General features: G+C 51.0%; 5 pseudogenes; all 5 read left to right on the plus strand.

The window, feature by feature from the left end:
• Positions 1-11,202: 11,202 nt before the first annotated feature.
• On the plus strand, positions 11,203-11,322 carry LOC129640992 (uncharacterized; annotated as a pseudogene).
• Positions 11,323-14,590: 3,268 nt separating this feature from the next.
• On the plus strand, positions 14,591-14,710 carry LOC129640998 (uncharacterized; annotated as a pseudogene).
• A 3,277-nt stretch (positions 14,711-17,987) lies between these two features.
• Positions 17,988-18,107, plus strand: LOC129640999 (uncharacterized; annotated as a pseudogene).
• Positions 18,108-21,384: 3,277 nt separating this feature from the next.
• Positions 21,385-21,504, plus strand: LOC129641001 (uncharacterized; annotated as a pseudogene).
• A 3,278-nt stretch (positions 21,505-24,782) lies between these two features.
• Positions 24,783-24,902, plus strand: LOC129641002 (uncharacterized; annotated as a pseudogene).
• The last annotated feature ends 308 nt before the right edge of the window (positions 24,903-25,210 follow it).

Below are 25,210 nucleotides of genomic sequence, written 5' to 3' on the forward strand. Positions count from 1 at the left end.
AGATATAAAGAAGCACTTCTCCTCGAGTTACTGGTCATTTAAAACAATCTAGTGATTTACTCCTACGGGTAAAATTATACCTTTTTTCTCTCTGCCTCATCCCTCCAGAAGCTGGAGACACTTGGGTTCTGAACAGCCTTCTCAGGTAAATAAAAAGACTGTCTCCCGACATATACAGAAATCTCAACGTATACTGGGGAGCTCTAAAAGAAAAATCCACCTAACTGATGTCAGGCCTATGGCATCTATTACGTTTCACTGAATATTAAGTTCCAGTTTTTTAAGTTAAGGTCTGTATTTACTAAGACGCACTCCTTAGATAGTTCCTTGTGGTTATGTTACATTGCTAAGAGGTTTAATTAAGTTGTTAAAAAGGACATTCTGAGTTTGTTTCTAAAGCTTATCTCAATAACCAGTCTTTGAATCAAGATCAGATGCTCAGGATCTACAACCAGGATATCAACAGCAAGCTATAGTCATTTAGCAAACTAAGTCAGATGACATGGAGATGTCACTGGGCTACACCTACTAGAAGTTCTTGACTTAACTTCTTACTTATGATTCTACTATTACTGCTATTGTTTTCTATATTGCCTGTTTCAAGAAGTGTTGTTCCTTACATTATCAAGTGTGTGACTGAGCCACTAAGTGAGTCACTGTATGACTTAGCTGGAAAAAGAAGAGAAGTGAAAAGCAAAGGAGATAAGGAAAGATATAAGCCTCTGAATGCAGAGTTCCAAAGAACAGCAAGGAGAGATAAGCAAGCCTTCCTCAGCGATCAATGCAAAGAAATAGAGGAAAACAACAGAATGGGAAAGACTAGAGATCTCTTCAAGAAAATTAGAGATACCAAGGGGACATTTCATGCAAAGATGGGCTCGATAAAGGACAGAAATGGTATGGACCTAACAGAAGCAGCAGATATTAAGAAGAGGGGGCAAGAATACACAGAAGAACTGTGCAGAAAAGATCTTCACGACCCAGATAATCACGACGGTGTGATCACTGACCTAGAGCCAGACATGCTGGAATGTGAAGTCAAGTGGGCCTTAGAAAGCATCACTACGAACAAAGCTAGTGGAGGTGATGGAATTCCAGAGGAGCTGTTTCAAATCCTGAAAGATGATGCTGTGAAAGTGCTGCACTCAATATGCCAGCAAATTTGGAAAACTCAGCAGTGGCCACAGGACTGGAAAAGGTCAGTTTTCATTCCAATCCCAAAGAAAGCAATGCCAAAGAATGCTCAGACTACCGCACAATTGCACTCATCTCACATGCTAGTAAAGTAATGCTCAAAATTCTCCAAGCCAGGCTTCAGCGATACACGAACCGTGAACTTCCAGATGTTCAAGCTGGTTTTAGAAAAGGCAGAGGAACCAGAGATCAAATTGCCAACATCTGCTGGATCATGGAAAAAGCAAGAGAGTTCCAGAAAAACATCTATTTCTGCTTTATTGACGATGCCAAAGCCTTTGACTGCATGGATCACAATAAACTGTATAAAATTCTGAAAGAGATGGGAATACCAGAACACCTGACCTGCCTCTTGAGAAATCTGTATGCAGGTCAGGAAGCAACAGTTAGAACTGGACATGGGAAAACAGACTGGGTCCAAATAGGAAAAGGAGTTCGTCAAGGCTGTATATTGTCACCCTGCTTATTTAATTTCTATGCAGAATACATCATGAGAAACGCTGGACTGGAAGAAACACAAGCTGGAATCAAGATTGCCGGGATAATATCAATAACCTCAGATATGCAGATGACACCACCCTTATGGCAGAAAGTGAAGAGGAACTCAAAAGCCTCTTGATGAAAGTGAAAGTGGAGAGTGAAAAACTTGGCTTAAAGCTCGACACGCAGAAAACGAAGATCACGGCATCTGGTCCCATCGCTTCATGGGAACTAGATGGGGAAATAGTGGAAACAGTATCAGACTTTATTTTGAGGGGCTCCAAAATCACTGCAGATGGTGACTGCAGCCATGAAATTAAAAGACGCTTACTCCTTGGAAGAAAAGTTATGAACAACCTAGATAGCATATTCAAAAGCAGAGACATTACTTTGCCAACAAAGGTCCGTCTAGTCAAGGCTATGGTTTTTCCTGTAGTCATGTATGGATGTGAGAGTTGGACCATGAAGAAGGCTGAGCACCGAAGAACTGATGCTTTTGAACTGTGGTGTTGGAGAAGACTCCTGAGAGTCCCTTGGACTGCAAGGAGATGCAACCAGTCCATTCTGAAGGAGATCAGCCCTGGGATTTCTTTGGAAGGAATGATGCTGAAGCTGAAACTCCAGTACTTTGGCCACCTCATGCAAAGAGTTGACTCTTTGGAAAAGACCCTGATGCTGGGAGGGATTGGGGGCAAGAGGAGAAGGGGACGACAGAGGATGAGATGGCTGGATGGCATCACTGACTCGATGGACGTGAGTCTGAGTGAAGTCCAGGAGTTGGTGATGGAGAGGGAGGCCTGGCGTGCTGCGATTCATGGGGTCACGAAGAGTCGGACACGACTGAGCGACTGAACTGAACTGAACTGACATAACATAAGAAATCCCCACATAATAGGAATTAAACTCAATATATGAGTTTTCTCATACAGTGTGATTTACTAGCGAAAAGCAACTACCACCCCACAACCTGAACTGCTCATGAATCCAGACTGAATGAGGCAGGCAGAATAATGTCTTATTTTAAGCCTCATTCCGAGAGAGAGAGATTTGTATGAATGATGTCTCTGTGAAATGAAGCAATATATTCCAGCCTCTTTATTTCCTAGTACTTGTATTTATTAACAGGAGAGATAAGAATGGCATATATTGTAAGCATCTTTTTTAAAAATTCCTCACCCAAAATATCTGGTATTAAACTCTGTAGTTCATGGCTGAAGGTCATGGATTATGGTTTCTGCTTAATTTACACATGAAGGCAGAGCTGAGGTCTCTATGGAAGGCTGTTAAACACTATAAGCAAACACAGAGATGGGGATATTGAAAAATATCAGTTATTACCAGATATTCGCAACTATCTGGGAAGACGAATGGATGATCTTTATGAAAATGTAACTCCAAACAACTGATCCACTTGAGGAGATAATTCAATTGGGAAATTAAGTAAGATTTGGTTGATTTACATTATTTACAACATATTCATTCAGTTACTTTGATAACTTCTGCCTCCTTAAGATTATTATTTACAATTCTGAAACACCATTCTTTTTTGACATTTAAATATTCAGCAAAATATGCAAAATAATATTTGCAAAGTATCTTGCAAGTACAAAAATAAGACACATACATATTCAGTTCAGTTCAGGCCCTCAGTCGTGTCTGACTCTTTGAGACCCCATGTACTGCAGCACACCAGGCCTCCCCGTCCATCACCAACTCCCGGAGTCCACCCAAACCCATGTCCATTGAGTCAGTGATGCCATCCAGCCATCTCATCCTCTGTTGTCCCCTTCTCCTCCTCCCCTCAACCTTTCCAAGCATCAGGGTCTTTTCAAATGCGTCAGCTCTTCTCATCAGGTGGCCAAAGTGTTGGAGTTTTAGCTTCAACATCAGTCCTTCCAATGAACACCCAGGACTGATCTCCTTTAGGATGGACTGGTTGGATCTCCTTGCAGTCCAAGGGACTCTCAAGAGTCTTCTCCAACACCACAGTTCAAAAGCATCAATCCTTCGGCCCTCAGCTTTCTTTATAGTCCAACTCTCACATCCATACATGACTGCTGGAAAAACTATAGCTTTGACTAGACAGATCTTTGTTGCTCGTAAAGTAATGCTCAAAATTCTCCAAGCCAGGCTTCAGCAATACGTGCACCATGAACTTCCAGATGTTCAAGCTGGTTTTAGAAAAGGCAGAGGAACCAGAGATCAAATTGCCAACACCTGCTGGATCATCGAAAAAGCAAGAGAGTTCCAGAAAAACGTCTATTTCTGCTTTATTGACTATGCCATAGCCTTTGACTGTGTGAGTCACAATAAACTGTGGAAAATTCTGAAGGAGACACACACATAATATAGCCAAATATTAATATGGCCTATCTTTGTGTGGAGAACAGTTAACAACATTTTTATGACATAGTAATAATATGATTCTTTAAAATCCATCATCTGTCCTATTAATTCTAAAAAATATTACATTATTTGAGAGAGAAACATTAGAAAATATCCTATTACCTAAAATAAATCTATAGTATTAAATATAGTTTAACTCATTATATAGAATACAAATCTATACTATTAATAGTTACATTTTATATCCAAAACTATGCACATTTTCATAAGAAAATGCAGCAATCTTAAAAATGTATTTCAAACAAAATGTATACTTTGCCCTAGAAAATCATGAAAATCCTATAGGTATGGATGTATACACATTAGACTTCCCTGGTAGCTCAACTGGTAAAGAATCCACCTGCAATGCAGGAAACCCCTGGTTGATTCCTGGGTCGGGAAAATCCCCTGGGGAAGAGATAGGCTACCCACTCCAGTATACTTGGGCTTCCCTGATGGCTCAGTTGGTAAAGAGTCTGCCTGCAATGTGGGAGACCTGGGTTCAGTCCCTGGCTTGGGAAGATCCCCTGGAGGAGAACATGGCAACCCACTCTGATATTTGTGCCTGGAGAATCCCCATGGACAGAGAAGCCTGGTGGGCTACAGTCCATGTGGCCACAGAGTCAGAAACACCTAAGCACAGCAGCAGAATATATATATATATATATATATATATATATTCCCATCACTGAGTCTGATCTATATTTTGTCAAATATTATTTTAGGATTATTCTACACTTGAATTTAGATAGTAAGTGAAAGTCTTTTACTTTGAGATAAATCATCTGTTTTGAGGAACTAAAGGATTTATATTTTCTTCTTTTTTGTAGCAAAGTCAGTTGTAGTTTATTTATTCCTTGATCATGTATACTTAATGTCAAACCCAGTTCAAATAGCATGAGTTTGTATATATATATATATATATATATATATATATATACACACACATACACATATATTTCCCCCAATACTTACAATGTTACTTCACAAACAGATCACACAGTGACTTGCTTTTCAGACTGTAAGACTTGCCATGTCGACTATAAGGCTGGACTTTACACTATGTTGTATTTAGATCTATATATTCTTTTCACTTAAGTAAAATAATAGCAGTTCACAAATACACACAAAAAAATCTCTAGGTACTTGATTAAAAGAAATCTAGAGTTGTAGGATACGAGGCTAGGTATATAGTTCTGAAAGGAGTTTGCAGTATGTGATTGTTCTTATTTTCCTATAACTGCCTTTTTGTTTTTGTTTAGTCGCTGAATCATGTCCAGCTGTTTTGCATCCCCATGGGCTGTAGCCCACCAGATTCCTCTCTCCATGGGATTTCCCAGGCAAAAACACTGGAGTGGGTAGCCATTTCCTTCTCCAGAGGATCTTCCTGGCCCAAGGATTGAACATGTGTCTCCTGCATTAGCAGGTGGATTCTTTAACTGTCTTTTACCTTGTAACATATTATTACCTTTTATACCTTGAGGCCAAGTATTTTGAGAGCGAAGTCTCCCCCAGGTTTAGCCTTCAATACAGGCAGGATCACTCTCCCTCCAGATTTTTCAGTGTGTTTTTACTCTGTAAAAAGTTTCCTTTTCTTTTTTTTAAACAAAGGGGATTATTAGTGAAAAGTGAAATCAAGGAAAACGCATTGAGAGGAAAATAAAGAAGGAACCACTGAAGGCAAGCTGTTGTTGGAGGCTTGGCTTTTACACATTCTGCCTGATTTTCCCATTAGCAGGAGAGACTCAGCAACAGAGGGAGTGATGAGAAGACAGTCACTGGCGTCAGAGATGAATGACCTTCAGATCATTAAGCTCCTTTCCCAGAAACTTTTATTGCACCAAACTCTTCTTATGGAATTTTTCATCTCCATGTTTCTAAGTGTGTAGATAAGCGGGTTGAGCATGGGGACAATAATTGTGTAGAAGAGCATAAACACTTTATCCTCTGGTAATGTTGTGGCAGGTCTAATGTAAACAAAGATGACAGGTGTGAAAAAGAGGATCACGGACTGTGATGTAGGAACTACAGGTGGAAAGTGCTTTATGGTGGCTTTCTGCAGAATATGTGCACACATTATACTGAATCAAAATGTAGGAGGCCATCAAAACCACAAAGAGCACCAGTCCCATCAAGCCAGAATTGGCAATGACAAAAAAGCCAATTTTGTGTGTATCAGTGCAGGCTAGTTTCAACAAAAGATATGCATCACAGAAATAGTAGTCTATTTCACTGGGGCCACAGAAAGGTGAAACAATCGCAAGAAGAAAGAGACCAAGAGAATGAAGAAGTCCCCCTGCACACGACGCTATGAGAATTGAGTGACGTTTTTGCCTGTTCATGGTGATGGCGTCGTGGAGAGGTTTGCTGATGACCACATAGCAGTCACAGGCCATCCCTGTGAGGGTGAAGACCTCATTCCCCCCTCCCCAAAGAAGTGGGTGGTGAAAAGCTGTGTCATGCAGTTTTTATAGGAAATGGCCTTTTTCTCCATCAGTAAGTCAGTCATGAGTTTGGGTGTCACAGTGGAGGTGTAGAAGAGATCTGAGAGTGCAAGGCAGTTAAGGAAGAAGTACATGGGCTGGGTGATTAGCTGACTGCATGTAATAGAAATCACAATGATCAAATTCCCCAACCAAATAGCCAGGTAACAGAATAAGAAAAATAAAAAGCAGAGGATCTGGACTTTCTTGTCCATAGAAAGTTCTAAGAGGATAAATTCAGTAACATTATTTCTATCTTCCATGATCTGATGTTCAAGAAAGTTATCTGAAATGACAAAACCAATGAAACGAATCATTGATGAGAAAATGGAAACCTAATATCTACTTTAAATGGCACCAATGTGCCGGTGCTAGACGGCAAAGTCGATCAGGTCCCGAGAACGTGCACGGCGGGGCTGAGAAAAGAAACGAAAGCAAGAGAAATCTCCAACAAAGATGGGGTCGAGAGGTTCAGACACGTCTCCACGAAGGGACGCAGTCTGACACCAACTTTATTCAGCATCTCACATTTATACAGAAGAGCGTGAGAAAGACAAGACAGTTAACATTTTCTTTGTTTGACCTACACATCTTACAAACAGTCACAAGAAATCTTGAGAGCATGGGAATGGCACCCTGTTATTATTTCTTACACCAGATAATATTTCTCTGTGCGTGAGAAGTTTGCACAGAACTCCAGGTGCCTGCAGTAAATAAGCGCCTAATCTCTGGGGTGGGAGGACAGAGAGCTATGTTTGCAAGCAAACCCTCAAGGACTGAGGCAGCTCCCAGAGCTGTGTCCTTCGGACAAAGGACCCCGTTCTGACGGGCAGCTCCCCACACCAATGCCTTTTAAAGACAAGTTATTTTGAGACCCACTGAAATCATTTTCATTTAATACGAGTCTTTTGAATATCTAGTACTAATATTCCTCGAAGAGCTAAGAATACAGTGATAAATTAGACAAAGTTCCAGTTTTTATATAATTTAAATTATTTTGTGAGGAAGCCAGGAATTATATTTATCAAGAATTTTAAAAAAAGAGATAATCTTAATAGTGTTAAGTAGGGCGACATATAATGTGCCAATTTAGGATGTAAAATAGAGGTAACTATAGAATTTGCTTGATTAAGTGGTTTCTAATGAAGTCACAAAATTGGTGTAGGGTGAGTGGGTGGGTTTTGCAGTGCTGGCACAGAGTCAATGTTAAATAAATATCAATTAAATAAAAATCTGGAAAGTGAACAATGTGCTATAATTTTGAAGGAATAATACAATACATAATCATCCTTTAGTCAGGTAATTCATGATAAAACTGAAGAACAAATCATTTTTATGAGTGGACTCATGATCCTTTTTGACTTTTAAGGTAGTTAAGTTGCTCAGTAGTATCTGACTCTTCGCGACCCAGTGGACTGTAGCCCACCAGGCTCCTCCATCCATGGGATTCTCCAGGCAAGAATACTGGAGTGGGTTGCCATTTCCTTCTCCAGGGGATCTTTCTGACTCAGGGATCAAACCCAGGTCTTCTGCATTGCAGGCAGATGCTTTAACCTCTGAGCCACCAGGGAAGCCCTTTTGACTTTTAAGAGGAAATAATTCCTTCATGCGAAATACTCCATGAAACTTTCATATTTCTTAAACAATATTTGTACCATCTCTAGGTTAATATATTGACAACTATGCTTTTCCTGTTTGTCTATATTTCTCTTGCAAGATTATTTCCTCTTTCAAAATCAATTAACATTCAGAAGTTATTTGAGTTACATCTTATCAGACTGTAATTATACTTGCCTAGTTTGGAAATCATATACTGAGGAATGGGCTCCTCTAATTCCAAAATAGTTCCCCCCAAACACAATACAATAAACAAGATGTAGCACTCCTTCCATTAATTTCTTAGAGAATTCACCCACACAATCTGCATGTGGAGTGGAGTTCCCTTTGGTCCACATCTTCTCTAGCATTCGTTATTGACAGACTTTGCAATGAGGACTATTCGAACTCGTGGAAGTGGTCCCTCCTTGTAACTTGGAGTTGAGTCGCTCCAAATATTAGTGTTATGGAGCAAGATGACATTTTGGAAATGCAGAGAAATTCTATCATCTCCCTGCCCCAACTGCTCTTGTATTTTCCCATCATATTGAATATATGATCACATCCGTTCATGCTTGTTCCCCACGTTAGTCTCTGATGTCTTTTAACTGGAATGCCCTCTGTACTCTTTGGCTTCCATCCCATAGGGCATTTTTCATTTCTTGAATGTTTTAAGTTTCCCTGGTCGCATAGCCTTCCAAGATGCTATTTTCCCTGCCTGAAATTCTTCCTGCATCTTAACCCTGGTTTACGTAGGTTCAACCTATGGACCTCAACTCAATTGTTACTCTGAAAAGCCTTCCCTGACACCCAGGTTTTGGTGAGACAAGAGGACCCTCGATAAGTTCTCAAAGGATCTGCCTGTGATGTATCATTAGATTCGTCTCAGTGAAAGCAGGAACTCTGTGTCTGCTTCTCTCCGCCTTCTAGTTCCAGAAACTTATTACATGCCTCCCAGCTCATCGTAGGTGCTCAGGATTTACTTAGTGTGTGAAAGACAGAAAAGTTCTTGGAAGCCTCAAGGTGTCACTTGGCTCGGCACTTTTGATCTCTTCGTATATTTGGCGATTCAAGTCTTTATTTCCTGGGTTGACGTGTACACTATAATCAAGGCACAATCTAAGGCACTAAGACATATCCATAAATATAGGTTCTTGCTTTCAAGGAACTCGTACAGCAGATTTCTACAATTTAGGGCTTCTCAAAAGCTCTACAAGAACGTGAACGTTGAGTATGATCCATTTTCACTTCAAAGAAAGATATTTTGATTTCCATAGAAAAGGTGGAGACCTTCCAACCTTTAGTCCAATACTTATACCTTGACCATTTCAAGCAAGTCTTGTGGTTCCTTCTGGAGGTGTGTGGCTCTTGCAGAAATGTGAAGATCTTCCCTCGTCCTCAGACTTTGGTGTCATTTGCAATCATAAAGAAAGCTTCCAGATATAGGTTCCAGACCACCACCACACACAGTCAGTAGGCAACGGAGTGGATTCCAGGAATATGCGTTGTTAACCAGCATCACCGTTGATATTTCTGCTGCACACTCAATGCAGTAGCAAGGGCCTGGATTGTCCACTGGGTCTCACGTGGAATGGAAAGAAGGGCTTCCCCCACCCTCTCAAACATCCACCCAACTCTTGACAGCCTTGTGACTAGAAACGGGCCCCGAAACAAGAATCAGACAAACCAGATAAGCCCAGATGGTAGTCCATGAGATGAAGGAACTAAGCAGCTGGTTGGGATGGCGCCAAGGGGAAAGGTTGCTCTTTTTGTCTCCCGCTCTACTCCTTTCTTCCTGGACGCCTTAGGGGTTCATCATGGAGATTTGAAATAAAGTTCACCAAAGTCATATGTGTTGAATCAAGATTTTGCATTTCACCATCTCTCAAAAACGAAGAGTGCTTAACCTGCACAGGTTTCTTTCAAAAAAGTCAATTGCTTTTCAGTTCTGGGGTTTCTCTCTTGCCTTGTTCAAGTAGCCTTAAGAGTAAAAATCAACGAAAACTAAAGAAAGATTCCAAGATACCAACAAAGGACACCTTCTGTTTCTTCAATCACCTTTCCACTTAGTAGCACACGAGCTCTTTTCTTTGTATTTTGCCTAGGGAATTCGCAATGTGCTGGTTCAGATGGCAAGGCATCCGCCCGCAGGAGACTCGGGTTTGATCCCTGGGTCGGGAAGATCCCCTGGAGAAGGTAATGGCAACCCACTCCAGTATTCTCGCCTGGGAAATGCCACGGACAGAGGAGCCTGATGGGCCGCACTCCATGGGTCCTATAAGAGTTGGGCTCAACCCAGCAACTACGAACAGAAGTATTTCCAAAGACCACACTCGTGTGTGTGTGTGTGTGTGTGTGTGTGTCTGTCTGTCTGTCTGTCTGTGTGCCTGCCTGTGGTTCGTCTGCTCTCTCAGGAAGGTCGGGTGCTTGGCGGGCGGCGTGGGGACAAGGGGGGCGCCTCGGTAGGGCAAAGGGGCGGGGCTGAGGCGCTCCGGTCGACCGCGCCTCCGTGGCTCCCGGTGGGTTTGGGCAGCGGGCAGGTGCCGGGCAAGTTGGGCGCTCAAGATTCGCTGCGCCTAGGCCCGCAGGAGGTTCAGAGGCCCCCGGGCCGCGGGGATCGGGAGGCGGCGGGCCCCGAAGACCGACACCTCCGGGGTCGCGCGGCCCTGAGCAGCGAACGGGATGGGGGGGGGAGGTGGGGGGAGGCCCCGCTCAGCCAGCGCGGCCGGGTCTGGAGTGGCCGGGGGTGGGAGGGCGCCGAGACCTCCGCACCCCTCAGCCCACCCCCCAGGCCCCGCGCGCACGCACGCACGCCCTCCCGGTCACTGGGGGGTCCTGGAAGCCCATCGGGCCCCCGGGCCCGGCCAGGCGGTTGCTGGTCTGGTGTTGGCGGTGTTCGGGGGCCGGGCCGGCGTCAGCAGGCTGGAGTGCGGTCGCGGGTCGTGCGGCTCAAGTACAGCACGGCCCCCGGAGGAGAGGGGCGGCCCGTTGGCCCGACCTGCAGGTCAGAGCGAAAGGGAGGCGAAGCGCAAGGCTCTTAGGGCGCCCCGCGGCGGCCGCGGCCGTCTCCGGCCCTATCGGCCTGAAGGCGCCCGATCTCGTCTGATCTCGGAAGCTAAGCAGGGTCGGGCCTGTTCAGTATCTTGGATGGGAGACCACCTGGGAATTCCGGGTGCTGGAGGCTTTTTTGCCTACCAGAAGAGGTCCTTTAGCCCCCGCCCCGCGTCCCAATTCTTGGACCCACACCCCCCTCGCCCCCCCCGCCACCCCCGCAGCCCCAGCCCCTCCCGGGGCGGGGGGAGTGAGTGGGTGGCCGGGGCCCCGACTCCCGCTGCAGACCTGGGTTGCCTCCCCGCGGCCCGCGAGCCCCTCCGCATTCGCATTCGGCTTTCAGGAAACCAGACGACCGGACCGGCCGTCCCGTCTCGCTCTGGGGCTCCTTTGGCTTGCCTCAGGCAATCCCGGGGCTTGCACCGACTCCAGCCAGAGCCCCAGCCCCCGCCCCACCCCCAGCCTCGCAGGCGATCGCGCATGCGCATGCGAGCGCGCGCACAGATCGATGTGCCCAAACGGGGCATCTAGCTTGTTGGCTTGTACTGGGGGTGGATCTATGCCTGGGAGTGGGACTGCTGAACCATAGGCTACTTCTACGTTTAGTTCCTTCGCGAACCTCCATACTCTTTTCCATCCCGGCTGTACCAACTCCCATTCCTACTCAGCGTGGAGGAGAGTTCCCTTTGCTCCACAGCTTCTCCAGCATCTGCTATGGACAGACATTGCAATGAGGCCCAATCGGACTCGGGCGAAGTGGTCCCTCCTTGGCGTTTGGAGTTGAGTCTCTCCAATCATTAGTGACGTGGAGCAAGATGACCGTTTGGAAATGCAGATGCAATTCTGTCACCATCCTGCTCCAACGGCTCTTGTATTTTCCCATCATATTGAAGATACGACCAATTCCCTTCATGCCTGCTCCTCACGTTCTTCTCGGATGTCTTTTCCCTGGAATGCCCTCTGCACTCTTTGGCTTCCATCCCATAGGGCATTTTCATTTCTTGAACGTCCTAAGTTTCCCTGGTCACCTAGACTTCCAGGATGCTGTTTTCCCTGCCTGAAATTCTTCCTGCATCTCAACCCTGGTTTACGTAGGTTCCACCTATGGACCTCAACGCAATGGTTACTCTGAAAAGCCTTCCCTGACACCCAGGTTTTGGTGAGGGTAGAGGCCCCTCGACAAGTTCTCCAAGGATCTGCCTGTGATGTATCATTAGATTCGTCTCAGTGAAAGCAGGAACTCTGTGTCTGCTTCTCTCCGCCTCCTAGTTCCAGAAACTTATTACATGCCTCCCAGCTCATCGTAGGTGCTCAGGATTTACTTAGCGTGTGAAAGACAGAAAAGTTCTTGGAAGCCTCAAGGTGTCACTTGGCTCGGCACTTTTGATCTCTTTGTGTATTTGGCGATTCCATTCTTTCCTTTCCTGGGTTCATGTGTACGCTATATTCAAGGCACAATCTAAGGCATTAAGACATATCCATCAGTATGGGTTCTTGCTTTCAAGGAACTCGTACAGCAGATTTCTACAGTTTAGGGCTTTTCAAATGCTCTAGAGGGATGTGAACGTTCAGTGTGATCCATTTTCATTTCCAAGAAAGATCGTTTGACTTCCATAGCAAAGGTGGAGACCTTCCGACGTGTAGTCCAATACTTAGACCTTGACCATGTCAGGCAAGTCTTGCGGTTCCTTCTGGAGGTGTGTGCTCTTGCAGAAACGTGAAGATCTTCCATCGTCCTCGGACTTTGGTGTCATTTGCAACCATCAAGAAAGCTTCCAGGTATAGGTTCCAGACCACCACCGCACACACTCAGTAGGCAACGGAGTGGATTCCAGGAATATGCGTTGTTAACCAGCATCACCGTTGATATTGTTGCTGCACGCTCTATGCAGTGGCCAGGGCCTGGATTGTCCACTGGGTCTCATGTGGAATGGAAAGAAGGGCTTCCCCCACCCCCCACCCCACCCCCCACTCTTGACAGCCTTGTGACTAGAAACGGGCCCCGAAACAAGAATCAGACAAACCAGATAAGCCCAGATGGTAGTCCATGAGATGAAGGAACTAAGCAGCTGGTTGGGATGGCGCCAAGGGGAAAGGTTGCTCTTTTTGTCTCCCGCTCTACTCCTTTCTTCCTGGACGCCTTAGGGGTTCATCATGGAGATTTGAAATAAAGTTCACCAAAGTCATATGTGTTGAATCAAGATTTTGCATTTCACCATCTCTCAAAAACGAAGAGTGCTTAACCTGCACAGGTTTCTTTCAAAAAAGTCAATTGCTTTTCAGTTCTGGGGTTTCTCTCTTGCCTTGTTCAAGTAGCCTTAAGAGTAAAAATCAACGAAAACTAAAGAAAGATTCCAAGATACCAACAAAGGACACCTTCTGTTTCTTCAATCACCTTTCCACTTAGTAGCACACGAGCTCTTTTCTTTGTATTTTGCCTAGGGAATTCGCAATGTGCTGGTTCAGATGGCAAGGCATCCGCCCGCAGGAGACTCGGGTTTGATCCCTGGGTCGGGAAGATCCCCTGGAGAAGGTAATGGCAACCCACTCCAGTATTCTCGCCTGGGAAATGCCACGGACAGAGGAGCCTGATGGGCCGCACTCCATGGGTCCTATAAGAGTTGGGCTCAACCCAGCAACTACGAACAGAAGTATTTCCAAAGACCACACTCGTGTGTGTGTGTGTGTGTGTGTGTGTGTCTGTCTGTCTGTCTGTCTGTGTGCCTGCCTGTGGTTCGTCTGCTCTCTCAGGAAGGTCGGGTGCTTGGCGGGCGGCGTGGGGACAAGGGGGGCGCCTCGGTAGGGCAAAGGGGCGGGGCTGAGGCGCTCCGGTCGACCGCGCCTCCGTGGCTCCCGGTGGGTTTGGGCAGCGGGCAGGTGCCGGGCAAGTTGGGCGCTCAAGATTCGCTGCGCCTAGGCCCGCAGGAGGTTCAGAGGCCCCCGGGCCGCGGGGATCGGGAGGCGGCGGGCCCCGAAGACCGACACCTCCGGGGTCGCGCGGCCCTGAGCAGCGAACGGGATGGGGGGGGGAGGTGGGGGGAGGCCCCGCTCAGCCAGCGCGGCCGGGTCTGGAGTGGCCGGGGGTGGGAGGGCGCCGAGACCTCCGCACCCCTCAGCCCACCCCCCAGGCCCCGCGCGCACGCACGCACGCCCTCCCGGTCACTGGGGGGTCCTGGAAGCCCATCGGGCCCCCGGGCCCGGCCAGGCGGTTGCTGGTCTGGTGTTGGCGGTGTTCGGGGGCCGGGCCGGCGTCAGCAGGCTGGAGTGCGGTCGCGGGTCGTGCGGCTCAAGTACAGCACGGCCCCCCGAGGAGAGGGGCGGCCCGTTGGCCCGACCTGCAGGTCAGAGCGAAAGGGAGGCGAAGCGCAAGGCTCTTAGGGCGCCCCGCGGCGGCCGCGGCCGTCTCCGGCCCTATCGGTCTGAAGGCGCCCGATCTCGTCTGATCTCGGAAGCTAAGCAGGGTCGGGCCTGTTCAGTATCTTGGATGGGAGACCACCTGGGAATTCCGGGTGCTGGAGGCTTTTTTGCCTACCAGAAGAGGTCCTTTAGCCCCCGCCCCGCGTCCCAATTCTTGGACCCACACCCCCCTCGCCCCCCCGCCACCCCCGCAGCCCCAGCCCCTCCCGGGGCGGGGGGAGTGAGTGGGTGGCCGGGGCCCCGACTCCCGCTGCAGACCTGGGTTGCCTCCCCGCGGCCCGCGAGCCCCTCCGCATTCGCATTCGGCTTTCAGGAAACCAGACGACCGGACCGGCCGTCCCGTCTCCCTCTGGGGCTCCTTTGGCTTGCCTCAGGCAATCCCGGGGCTTGCACCGACTCCAGCCAGAGCCCCAGCCCCCGCCCCACCCCCAGCCTCGCAGGCGATCGCGCATGCGCATGCGAGCGCGCGCACAGATCGATGTGCCCAAACGGGGCATCTAGCTTGTTGGCTTGTACTGGGGGTGGATCTATGCCTGGGAGTGGGACTGCTGAACCATAGGCTACTTCTACGTTTAGTTCCTTCGCGAACCTCCATACTCTTTTCCATCCCGGCTGTACCAACTCCCATTCCTACTCAGCGTGGAGGAGAGTTCCCTTTGCTCCACAGCTTCTCCAGCATCTGCTATGGACAGACATTGCAATGAGGCCCAATCGGACTCGGGCGAAGTGGTCCCTCCTTGGCGTTTGGAGTTGAGTCTCTCCAATCATTAGTGACGTGGAGCAAGATGACCGTTTGGAAATGCAGATGCAATTCTGTCACCATCCTGCTCCAACGGCTCTTGTATTTTCCCATCATATTGAAGATACGACCAATTCCCTTCATGCCTGCTCCTCACGTTCTTCTCGGATGTCTTTTCCCTGGAATGCCCTCTGCACTCTTTGGCTTCCATCCCATAGGGCATTTTCATTTCTTGAACGTCCTAAGGTTCCCTGGTCACCTAGACTTCCAGGATGCTGTTTTCCCTGCCTGAAATTCTTCCTGCATCTCAACCCTGGTTTACGTAGGTTCCACCTATGGACCTCAACGCAATGGTTACTCTGAAAAGCCTTCCCTGACACCCAGGTTTTGGTGAGGGTAGAGGCCCCTCGACAAGTTCTCCAAGGATCTGCCTGTGATGTATCATTAGATTCGTCTCAGTGAAAGCAGGAACTCTGTGTCTGCTTCTCTCCGCCTCCTAGTTCCAGAAACTTATTACATGCCTCCCAGCTCATCGTAGGTGCTCAGGATTTACTTAGCGTGTGAAAGACAGAAAAGTTCTTGGAAGCCTCAAGGTGTCACTTGGCTCGGCACTTTTGATCTCTTTGTGTATTTGGCGATTCCATTCTTTCCTTTCCTGGGTTCATGTGTACGCTATATTCAAGGCACAATCTAAGGCATTAAGACATATCCATCAGTATGGGTTCTTGCTTTCAAGGAACTCGTACAGCAGATTTCTACAGTTTAGGGCTTTTCAAATGCTCTAGAAGAATGTGAACGTTCAGTGTGATCCATTTTCATTTCCAAGAAAGATCGTTTGACTTCCATAGCAAAGGTGGAGACCTTCCGACGTGTAGTCCAATACTTAGACCTTGACCATGTCAGGCAAGTCTTGCGGTTCCTTCTGGAGGTGTGTGGCTCTTGCAGAAACGTGAAGATCTTCCATCGTCCTCGGACTTTGGTGTCATTTGCAACCATCAAGAAAGCTTCCAGGTATAGGTTCCAGACCACCACCGCACACACTCAGTAGGCAACGGAGTGGATTCCAGGAATATGCGTTGTTAACCAGCATCACCGTTGATATTGTTGCTGCACGCTCTATGCAGTGGCCAGGGCCTGGATTGTCCACTGGGTCTCATGTGGAATGGAAAGAAGGGCTTCCCCCACCCCCCACCCCACCCCCCACTCTTGACAGCCTTGTGACTAGAAACGGGCCCCGAAACAAGAATCAGACAAACCAGATAAGCCCAGATGGTAGTCCATGAGATGAAGGAACTAAGCAGCTGGTTGGGATGGCGCCAAGGGGAAAGGTTGCTCTTTTTGTCTCCCGCTCTACTCCTTTCTTCCTGGACGCCTTAGGGGTTCATCATGGAGATTTGAAATAAAGTTCACCAAAGTCATATGTGTTGAATCAAGATTTTGCATTTCACCATCTCTCAAAAACGAAGAGTGCTTAACCTGCACAGGTTTCTTTCAAAAAAGTCAATTGCTTTTCAGTTCTGGGGTTTCTCTCTTGCCTTGTTCAAGTAGCCTTAAGAGTAAAAATCAACGAAAACTAAAGAAAGATTCCAAGATACCAACAAAGGACACCTTCTGTTTCTTCAATCACCTTTCCACTTAGTAGCACACGAGCTCTTTTCTTTGTATTTTGCCTAGGGAATTCGCAATGTGCTGGTTCAGATGGCAAGGCATCCGCCCGCAGGAGACTCGGGTTTGATCCCTGGGTCGGGAAGATCCCCTGGAGAAGGTAATGGCAACCCACTCCAGTATTCTCGCCTGGGAAATGCCACGGACAGAGAAGCCTGATGGGCCGCACTCCATGGGTCCTATAAGAGTTGGGCTCAACCCAGCAACTACGAACAGAAGTATTTCCAAAGACCACACTCGTGTGTGTGTGTGTGTGTGTGTGTGTGTGTGTCTGTCTGTCTGTCTGTCTGTCTGTGTGCCTGCCTGTGGTTCGTCTGCTCTCTCAGGAAGGTCGGGTGCTTGGCGGGCGGCGTGGGGACAAGGGGGGCGCCTCGGTAGGGCAAAGGGGCGGGGCTGAGGCGCTCCGGTCGACCGCGCCTCCGTGGCTCCCGGTGGGTTTGGGCAGCGGGCAGGTGCCGGGCAAGTTGGGCGCTCAAGATTCGCTGCGCCTAGGCCCGCAGGAGGTTCAGAGGCCCCCGGGCCGCGGGGATCGGGAGGCGGCGGGCCCCGAAGACCGACACCTCCGGGGTCGCGCGGCCCTGAGCAGCGAACGGGATGGGGGGGGGGAGGTGGGGGGAGGCCCCGCTCAGCCAGCGCGGCCGGGTCTGGAGTGGCCGGGGGTGGGAGGGCGCCGAGACCTCCGCACCCCTCAGCCCACCCCCCAGGCCCCGCGCGCACGCACGCACGCCCTCCCGGTCACTGGGGGGTCCTGGAAGCCCATCGGGCCCCCGGGCCCGGCCAGGCGGTTGCTGGTCTGGTGTTGGCGGTGTTCGGGGGCCGGGCCGGCGTCAGCAGGCTGGAGTGCGGTCGCGGGTCGTGCGGCTCAAGTACAGCACGGCCCCCGGAGGAGAGGGGCGGCCCGTTGGCCCGACCTGCAGGTCAGAGCGAAAGGGAGGCGAAGCGCAAGGCTCTTAGGGCGCCCCGCGGCGGCCGCGGCCGTCTCCGGCCCTATCGGTCTGAAGGCGCCCGATCTCGTCTGATCTCGGAAGCTAAGCAGGGTCGGGCCTGTTCAGTATCTTGGATGGGAGACCACCTGGGAATTCCGGGTGCTGGAGGCTTTTTTGCCTACCAGAAGAGGTCCTTTAGCCCCCGCCCCGCGTCCCAATTCTTGGACCCACACCCCCCTCGCCCCCCCGCCACCCCCGCAGCCCCAGCCCCTCCCGGGGCGGGGGGAGTGAGTGGGTGGCCGGGGCCCCGACTCCCGCTGCAGACCTGGGTTGCCTCCCCGCGGCCCGCGAGCCCCTCCGCATTCGCATTCGGCTTTCAGGAAACCAGACGACCGGACCGGCCGTCCCGTCTCGCTCTGGGGCTCCTTTGGCTTGCCTCAGGCAATCCCGGGGCTTGCACCGACTCCAGCCAGAGCCCCAGCCCCCGCCCCACCCCCAGCCTCGCAGGCGATCGCGCATGCGCATGCGAGCGCGCGCACAGATCGATGTGCCCAAACGGGGCATCTAGCTTGTTGGCTTGTACTGGGGGTGGATCTATGCCTGGGAGTGGGACTGCTGAACCATAGGCTACTTCTACGTTTAGTTCCTTCGCGAACCTCCATACTCTTTTCCATCCCGGCTGTACCAACTCCCATTCCTACTCAGCGTGGAGGAGAGTTCCCTTTGCTCCACAGCTTCTCCAGCATCTGCTATGGACAGACATTGCAATGAGGCCCAATCGGACTCGGGCGAAGTGGTCCCTCCTTGGCGTTTGGAGTTGAGTCTCTCCAATCATTAGTGACGTGGAGCAAGATGACCGTTTGGAAATGCAGATGCAATTCTGTCACCATCCTGCTCCAACGGCTCTTGTATTTTCCCATCATATTGAAGATACGACCAATTCCCTTCATGCCTGCTCCTCACGTTCTTCTCGGATGTCTTTTCCCTGGAATGCCCTCTGCACTCTTTGGCTTCCATCCCATAGGGCATTTTCATTTCTTGAACGTCCTAAGTTTCCCTGGTCACCTAGACTTCCAGGATGCTGTTTTCCCTGCCTGAAATTCTTCCTGCATCTCAACCCTGGTTTACGTAGGTTCCACCTATGGACCTCAACGCAATGGTTACTCTGAAAAGCCTTCCCTGACACCCAGGTTTTGGTGAGGGTAGAGGCCCCTCGACAAGTTCTCCAAGGATCTGCCTGTGATGTATCATTAGATTCGTCTCAGTGAAAGCAGGAACTCTGTGTCTGCTTCTCTCCGCCTCCTAGTTCCAGAAACTTATTACATGCCTCCCAGCTCATCGTAGGTGCTCAGGATTTACTTAGCGTGTGAAAGACAGAAAAGTTCTTGGAAGCCTCAAGGTGTCACTTGGCTCGGCACTTTTGATCTCTTTGTGTATTTGGCGATTCCATTCTTTCCTTTCCTGGGTTCATGTGTACGCTATATTCAAGGCACAATCTAAGGCATTAAGACATATCCATCAGTATGGGTTCTTGCTTTCAAGGAACTCGTACAGCAGATTTCTACAGTTTAGGGCTTTTCAAATGCTCTAGAAGAATGTGAACGTTCAGTGTGATCCATTTTCATTTCCAAGAAAGATCGTTTGACTTCCATAGCAAAGGTGGAGACCTTCCGACGTGTAGTCCAATACTTAGACCTTGACCATGTCAGGCAAGTCTTGCGGTTCCTTCTGGAGGTGTGTGGCTCTTGCAGAAACGTGAAGATCTTCCATCGTCCTCGGACTTTGGTGTCATTTGCAACCATCAAGAAAGCTTCCAGGTATAGGTTCCAGACCACCACCGCACACACTCAGTAGGCAACGGAGTGGATTCCAGGAATATGCGTTGTTAACCAGCATCACCGTTGATATTGTTGCTGCACGCTCTATGCAGTGGCCAGGGCCTGGATTGTCCACTGGGTCTCATGTGGAATGGAAAGAAGGGCTTCCCCCACCCCCCACCCCACCCCCCACTCTTGACAGCCTTGTGACTAGAAACGGGCCCCGAAACAAGAATCAGACAAACCAGATAAGCCCAGATGGTAGTCCATGAGATGAAGGAACTAAGCAGCTGGTTGGGATGGCGCCAAGGGGAAAGGTTGCTCTTTTTGTCTCCCGCTCTACTCCTTTCTTCCTGGACGCCTTAGGGGTTCATCATGGAGATTTGAAATAAAGTTCACCAAAGTCATATGTGTTGAATCAAGATTTTGCATTTCACCATCTCTCAAAAACGAAGAGTGCTTAACCTGCACAGGTTTCTTTCAAAAAAGTCAATTGCTTTTCAGTTCTGGGGTTTCTCTCTTGCCTTGTTCAAGTAGCCTTAAGAGTAAAAATCAACGAAAACTAAAGAAAGATTCCAAGATACCAACAAAGGACACCTTCTGTTTCTTCAATCACCTTTCCACTTAGTAGCACACGAGCTCTTTTCTTTGTATTTTGCCTAGGGAATTCGCAATGTGCTGGTTCAGATGGCAAGGCATCCGCCCGCAGGAGACTCGGGTTTGATCCCTGGGTCGGGAAGATCCCCTGGAGAAGGTAATGGCAACCCACTCCAGTATTCTCGCCTGGGAAATGCCACGGACAGAGAAGCCTGATGGGCCGCACTCCATGGGTCCTATAAGAGTTGGGCTCAACCCAGCAACTACGAACAGAAGTATTTCCAAAGACCACACTCGTGTGTGTGTGTGTGTGTGTGTGTGTGTGTGTCTGTCTGTCTGTCTGTCTGTCTGTGTGCCTGCCTGTGGTTCGTCTGCTCTCTCAGGAAGGTCGGGTGCTTGGCGGGCGGCGTGGGGACAAGGGGGGCGCCTCGGTAGGGCAAAGGGGCGGGGCTGAGGCGCTCCGGTCGACCGCGCCTCCGTGGCTCCCGGTGGGTTTGGGCAGCGGGCAGGTGCCGGGCAAGTTGGGCGCTCAAGATTCGCTGCGCCTAGGCCCGCAGGAGGTTCAGAGGCCCCCGGGCCGCGGGGATCGGGAGGCGGCGGGCCCCGAAGACCGACACCTCCGGGGTCGCGCGGCCCTGAGCAGCGAACGGGATGGGGGGGGGGAGGTGGGGGGAGGCCCCGCTCAGCCAGCGCGGCCGGGTCTGGAGTGGCCGGGGGTGGGAGGGCGCCGAGACCTCCGCACCCCTCAGCCCACCCCCCAGGCCCCGCGCGCACGCACGCACGCCCTCCCGGTCACTGGGGGGTCCTGGAAGCCCATCGGGCCCCCGGGCCCGGCCAGGCGGTTGCTGGTCTGGTGTTGGCGGTGTTCGGGGGCCGGGCCGGCGTCAGCAGGCTGGAGTGCGGTCGCGGGTCGTGCGGCTCAAGTACAGCACGGCCCCCGGAGGAGAGGGGCGGCCCGTTGGCCCGACCTGCAGGTCAGAGCGAAAGGGAGGCGAAGCGCAAGGCTCTTAGGGCGCCCCGCGGCGGCCGCGGCCGTCTCCGGCCCTATCGGTCTGAAGGCGCCCGATCTCGTCTGATCTCGGAAGCTAAGCAGGGTCGGGCCTGTTCAGTATCTTGGATGGGAGACCACCTGGGAATTCCGGGTGCTGGAGGCTTTTTTGCCTACCAGAAGAGGTCCTTTAGCCCCCGCCCCGCGTCCCAATTCTTGGACCCACACCCCCCTCGCCCCCCCGCCACCCCCGCAGCCCCAGCCCCTCCCGGGGCGGGGGGAGTGAGTGGGTGGCCGGGGCCCCGACTCCCGCTGCAGACCTGGGTTGCCTCCCCGCGGCCCGCGAGCCCCTCCGCATTCGCATTCGGCTTTCAGGAAACCAGACGACCGGACCGGCCGTCCCGTCTCGCTCTGGGGCTCCTTTGGCTTGCCTCAGGCAATCCCGGGGCTTGCACCGACTCCAGCCAGAGCCCCAGCCCCCGCCCCACCCCCAGCCTCGCAGGCGATCGCGCATGCGCATGCGAGCGCGCGCACAGATCGATGTGCCCAAACGGGGCATCTAGCTTGTTGGCTTGTACTGGGGGTGGATCTATGCCTGGGAGTGGGACTGCTGAACCATAGGCTACTTCTACGTTTAGTTCCTTCGCGAACCTCCATACTCTTTTCCATCCCGGCTGTACCAACTCCCATTCCTACTCAGCGTGGAGGAGAGTTCCCTTTGCTCCACAGCTTCTCCAGCATCTGCTATGGACAGACATTGCAATGAGGCCCAATCGGACTCGGGCGAAGTGGTCCCTCCTTGGCGTTTGGAGTTGAGTCTCTCCAATCATTAGTGACGTGGAGCAAGATGACCGTTTGGAAATGCAGATGCAATTCTGTCACCATCCTGCTCCAACGGCTCTTGTATTTTCCCATCATATTGAAGATACGACCAATTCCCTTCATGCCTGCTCCTCACGTTCTTCTCGGATGTCTTTTCCCTGGAATGCCCTCTGCACTCTTTGGCTTCCATCCCATAGGGCATTTTCATTTCTTGAACGTCCTAAGGTTCCCTGGTCACCTAGACTTCCAGGATGCTGTTTTCCCTGCCTGAAATTCTTCCTGCATCTCAACCCTGGTTTACGTAGGTTCCACCTATGGACCTCAACGCAATGGTTACTCTGAAAAGCCTTCCCTGACACCCAGGTTTTGGTGAGGGTAGAGGCCCCTCGACAAGTTCTCCAAGGATCTGCCTGTGATGTATCATTAGATTCGTCTCAGTGAAAGCAGGAACTCTGTGTCTGCTTCTCTCCGCCTCCTAGTTCCAGAAACTTATTACATGCCTCCCAGCTCATCGTAGGTGCTCAGGATTTACTTAGCGTGTGAAAGACAGAAAAGTTCTTGGAAGCCTCAAGGTGTCACTTGGCTCGGCACTTTTGATCTCTTTGTGTATTTGGCGATTCCATTCTTTCCTTTCCTGGGTTCATGTGTACGCTATATTCAAGGCACAATCTAAGGCATTAAGACATATCCATCAGTATGGGTTCTTGCTTTCAAGGAACTCGTACAGCAGATTTCTACAGTTTAGGGCTTTTCAAATGCTCTAGAAGAATGTGAACGTTCAGTGTGATCCATTTTCATTTCCAAGAAAGATCGTTTGACTTCCATAGCAAAGGTGGAGACCTTCCGACGTGTAGTCCAATACTTAGACCTTGACCATGTCAGGCAAGTCTTGCGGTTCCTTCTGGAGGTGTGTGGCTCTTGCAGAAACGTGAAGATCTTCCATCGTCCTCGGACTTTGGTGTCATTTGCAACCATCAAGAAAGCTTCCAGGTATAGGTTCCAGACCACCACCGCACACACTCAGTAGGCAACGGAGTGGATTCCAGGAATATGCGTTGTTAACCAGCATCACCGTTGATATTGTTGCTGCACGCTCTATGCAGTGGCCAGGGCCTGGATTGTCCACTGGGTCTCATGTGGAATGGAAAGAAGGGCTTCCCCCACCCCCCACCCCACCCCCCACTCTTGACAGCCTTGTGACTAGAAACGGGCCCCGAAACAAGAATCAGACAAACCAGATAAGCCCAGATGGTAGTCCATGAGATGAAGGAACTAAGCAGCTGGTTGGGATGGCGCCAAGGGGAAAGGTTGCTCTTTTTGTCTCCCGCTCTACTCCTTTCTTCCTGGACGCCTTAGGGGTTCATCATGGAGATTTGAAATAAAGTTCACCAAAGTCATATGTGTTGAATCAAGATTTTGCATTTCACCATCTCTCAAAAACGAAGAGTGCTTAACCTGCACAGGTTTCTTTCAAAAAAGTCAATTGCTTTTCAGTTCTGGGGTTTCTCTCTTGCCTTGTTCAAGTAGCCTTAAGAGTAAAAATCAACGAAAACTAAAGAAAGATTCCAAGATACCAACAAAGGACACCTTCTGTTTCTTCAATCACCTTTCCACTTAGTAGCACACGAGCTCTTTTCTTTGTATTTTGCCTAGGGAATTCGCAATGTGCTGGTTCAGATGGCAAGGCATCCGCCCGCAGGAGACTCGGGTTTGATCCCTGGGTCGGGAAGATCCCCTGGAGAAGGTAATGGCAACCCACTCCAGTATTCTCGCCTGGGAAATGCCACGGACAGAGGAGCCTGATGGGCCGCACTCCATGGGTCCTATAAGAGTTGGGCTCAACCCAGCAACTACGAACAGAAGTATTTCCAAAGACCACACTCGTGTGTGTGTGTGTGTGTGTGTGTGTGTGTGTGTCTGTCTGTCTGTCTGTATGTCTGTGTGCCTGCCTGTGGTTCGTCTGCTCTCTCAGGAAGGTCGGGTGCTTGGCGGGCGGCGTGGGGACAAGGGGGGCGCCTCGGTAGGGCAAAGGGGCGGGGCTGAGGCGCTCCGGTCGACCGCGCCTCCGTGGCTCCCGGTGGGTTTGGGCAGCGGGCAGGTGCCGGGCAAGTTGGGCGCTCAAGATTCGCTGCGCCTAGGCCCGCAGGAGGTTCAGAGGCCCCCGGGCCGCGGGGATCGGGAGGCGGCGGGCCCCGAAGACCGACACCTCCGGGGTCGCGCGGCCCTGAGCAGCGAACGGGATGGGGGGGGGAGGTGGGGGGAGGCCCCGCTCAGCCAGCGCGGCCGGGTCTGGAGTGGCCGGGGGTGGGAGGGCGCCGAGACCTCCGCACCCCTCAGCCCACCCCCCAGGCCCCGCGCGCACGCACGCACGCCCTCCCGGTCACTGGGGGGTCCTGGAAGCCCATCGGGCCCCCGGGCCCGGCCAGGCGGTTGCTGGTCTGGTGTTGGCGGTGTTCGGGGGCCGGGCCGGCGTCAGCAGGCTGGAGTGCGGTCGCGGGTCGTGCGGCTCAAGTACAGCACGGCCCCCGGAGGAGAGGGGCGGCCCGTTGGCCCGACCTGCAGGTCAGAGCGAAAGGGAGGCGAAGCGCAAGGCTCTTAGGGCGCCCCGCGGCGGCCGCGGCCGTCTCCGGCCCTATCGGTCTGAAGGCGCCCGATCTCGTCTGATCTCGGAAGCTAAGCAGGGTCGGGCCTGTTCAGTATCTTGGATGGGAGACCACCTGGGAATTCCGGGTGCTGGAGGCTTTTTTGCCTACCAGAAGAGGTCCTTTAGCCCCCGCCCCGCGTCCCAATTCTTGGACCCACACCCCCCTCGCCCCCCCGCCACCCCCGCAGCCCCAGCCCCTCCCGGGGCGGGGGGAGTGAGTGGGTGGCCGGGGCCCCGACTCCCGCTGCAGACCTGGGTTGCCTCCCCGCGGCCCGCGAGCCCCTCCGCATTCGCATTCGGCTTTCAGGAAACCAGACGACCGGACCGGCCGTCCCGTCTCGCTCTGGGGCTCCTTTGGCTTGCCTCAGGCAATCCCGGGGCTTGCACCGACTCCAGCCAGAGCCCC

Source organism: Bubalus kerabau, unplaced genomic scaffold (assembly GCF_029407905.1).
Source record: "Bubalus kerabau isolate K-KA32 ecotype Philippines breed swamp buffalo unplaced genomic scaffold, PCC_UOA_SB_1v2 scaffold_54, whole genome shotgun sequence".
NCBI classification, from domain to species: domain Eukaryota; kingdom Metazoa; phylum Chordata; class Mammalia; order Artiodactyla; family Bovidae; genus Bubalus; species Bubalus kerabau.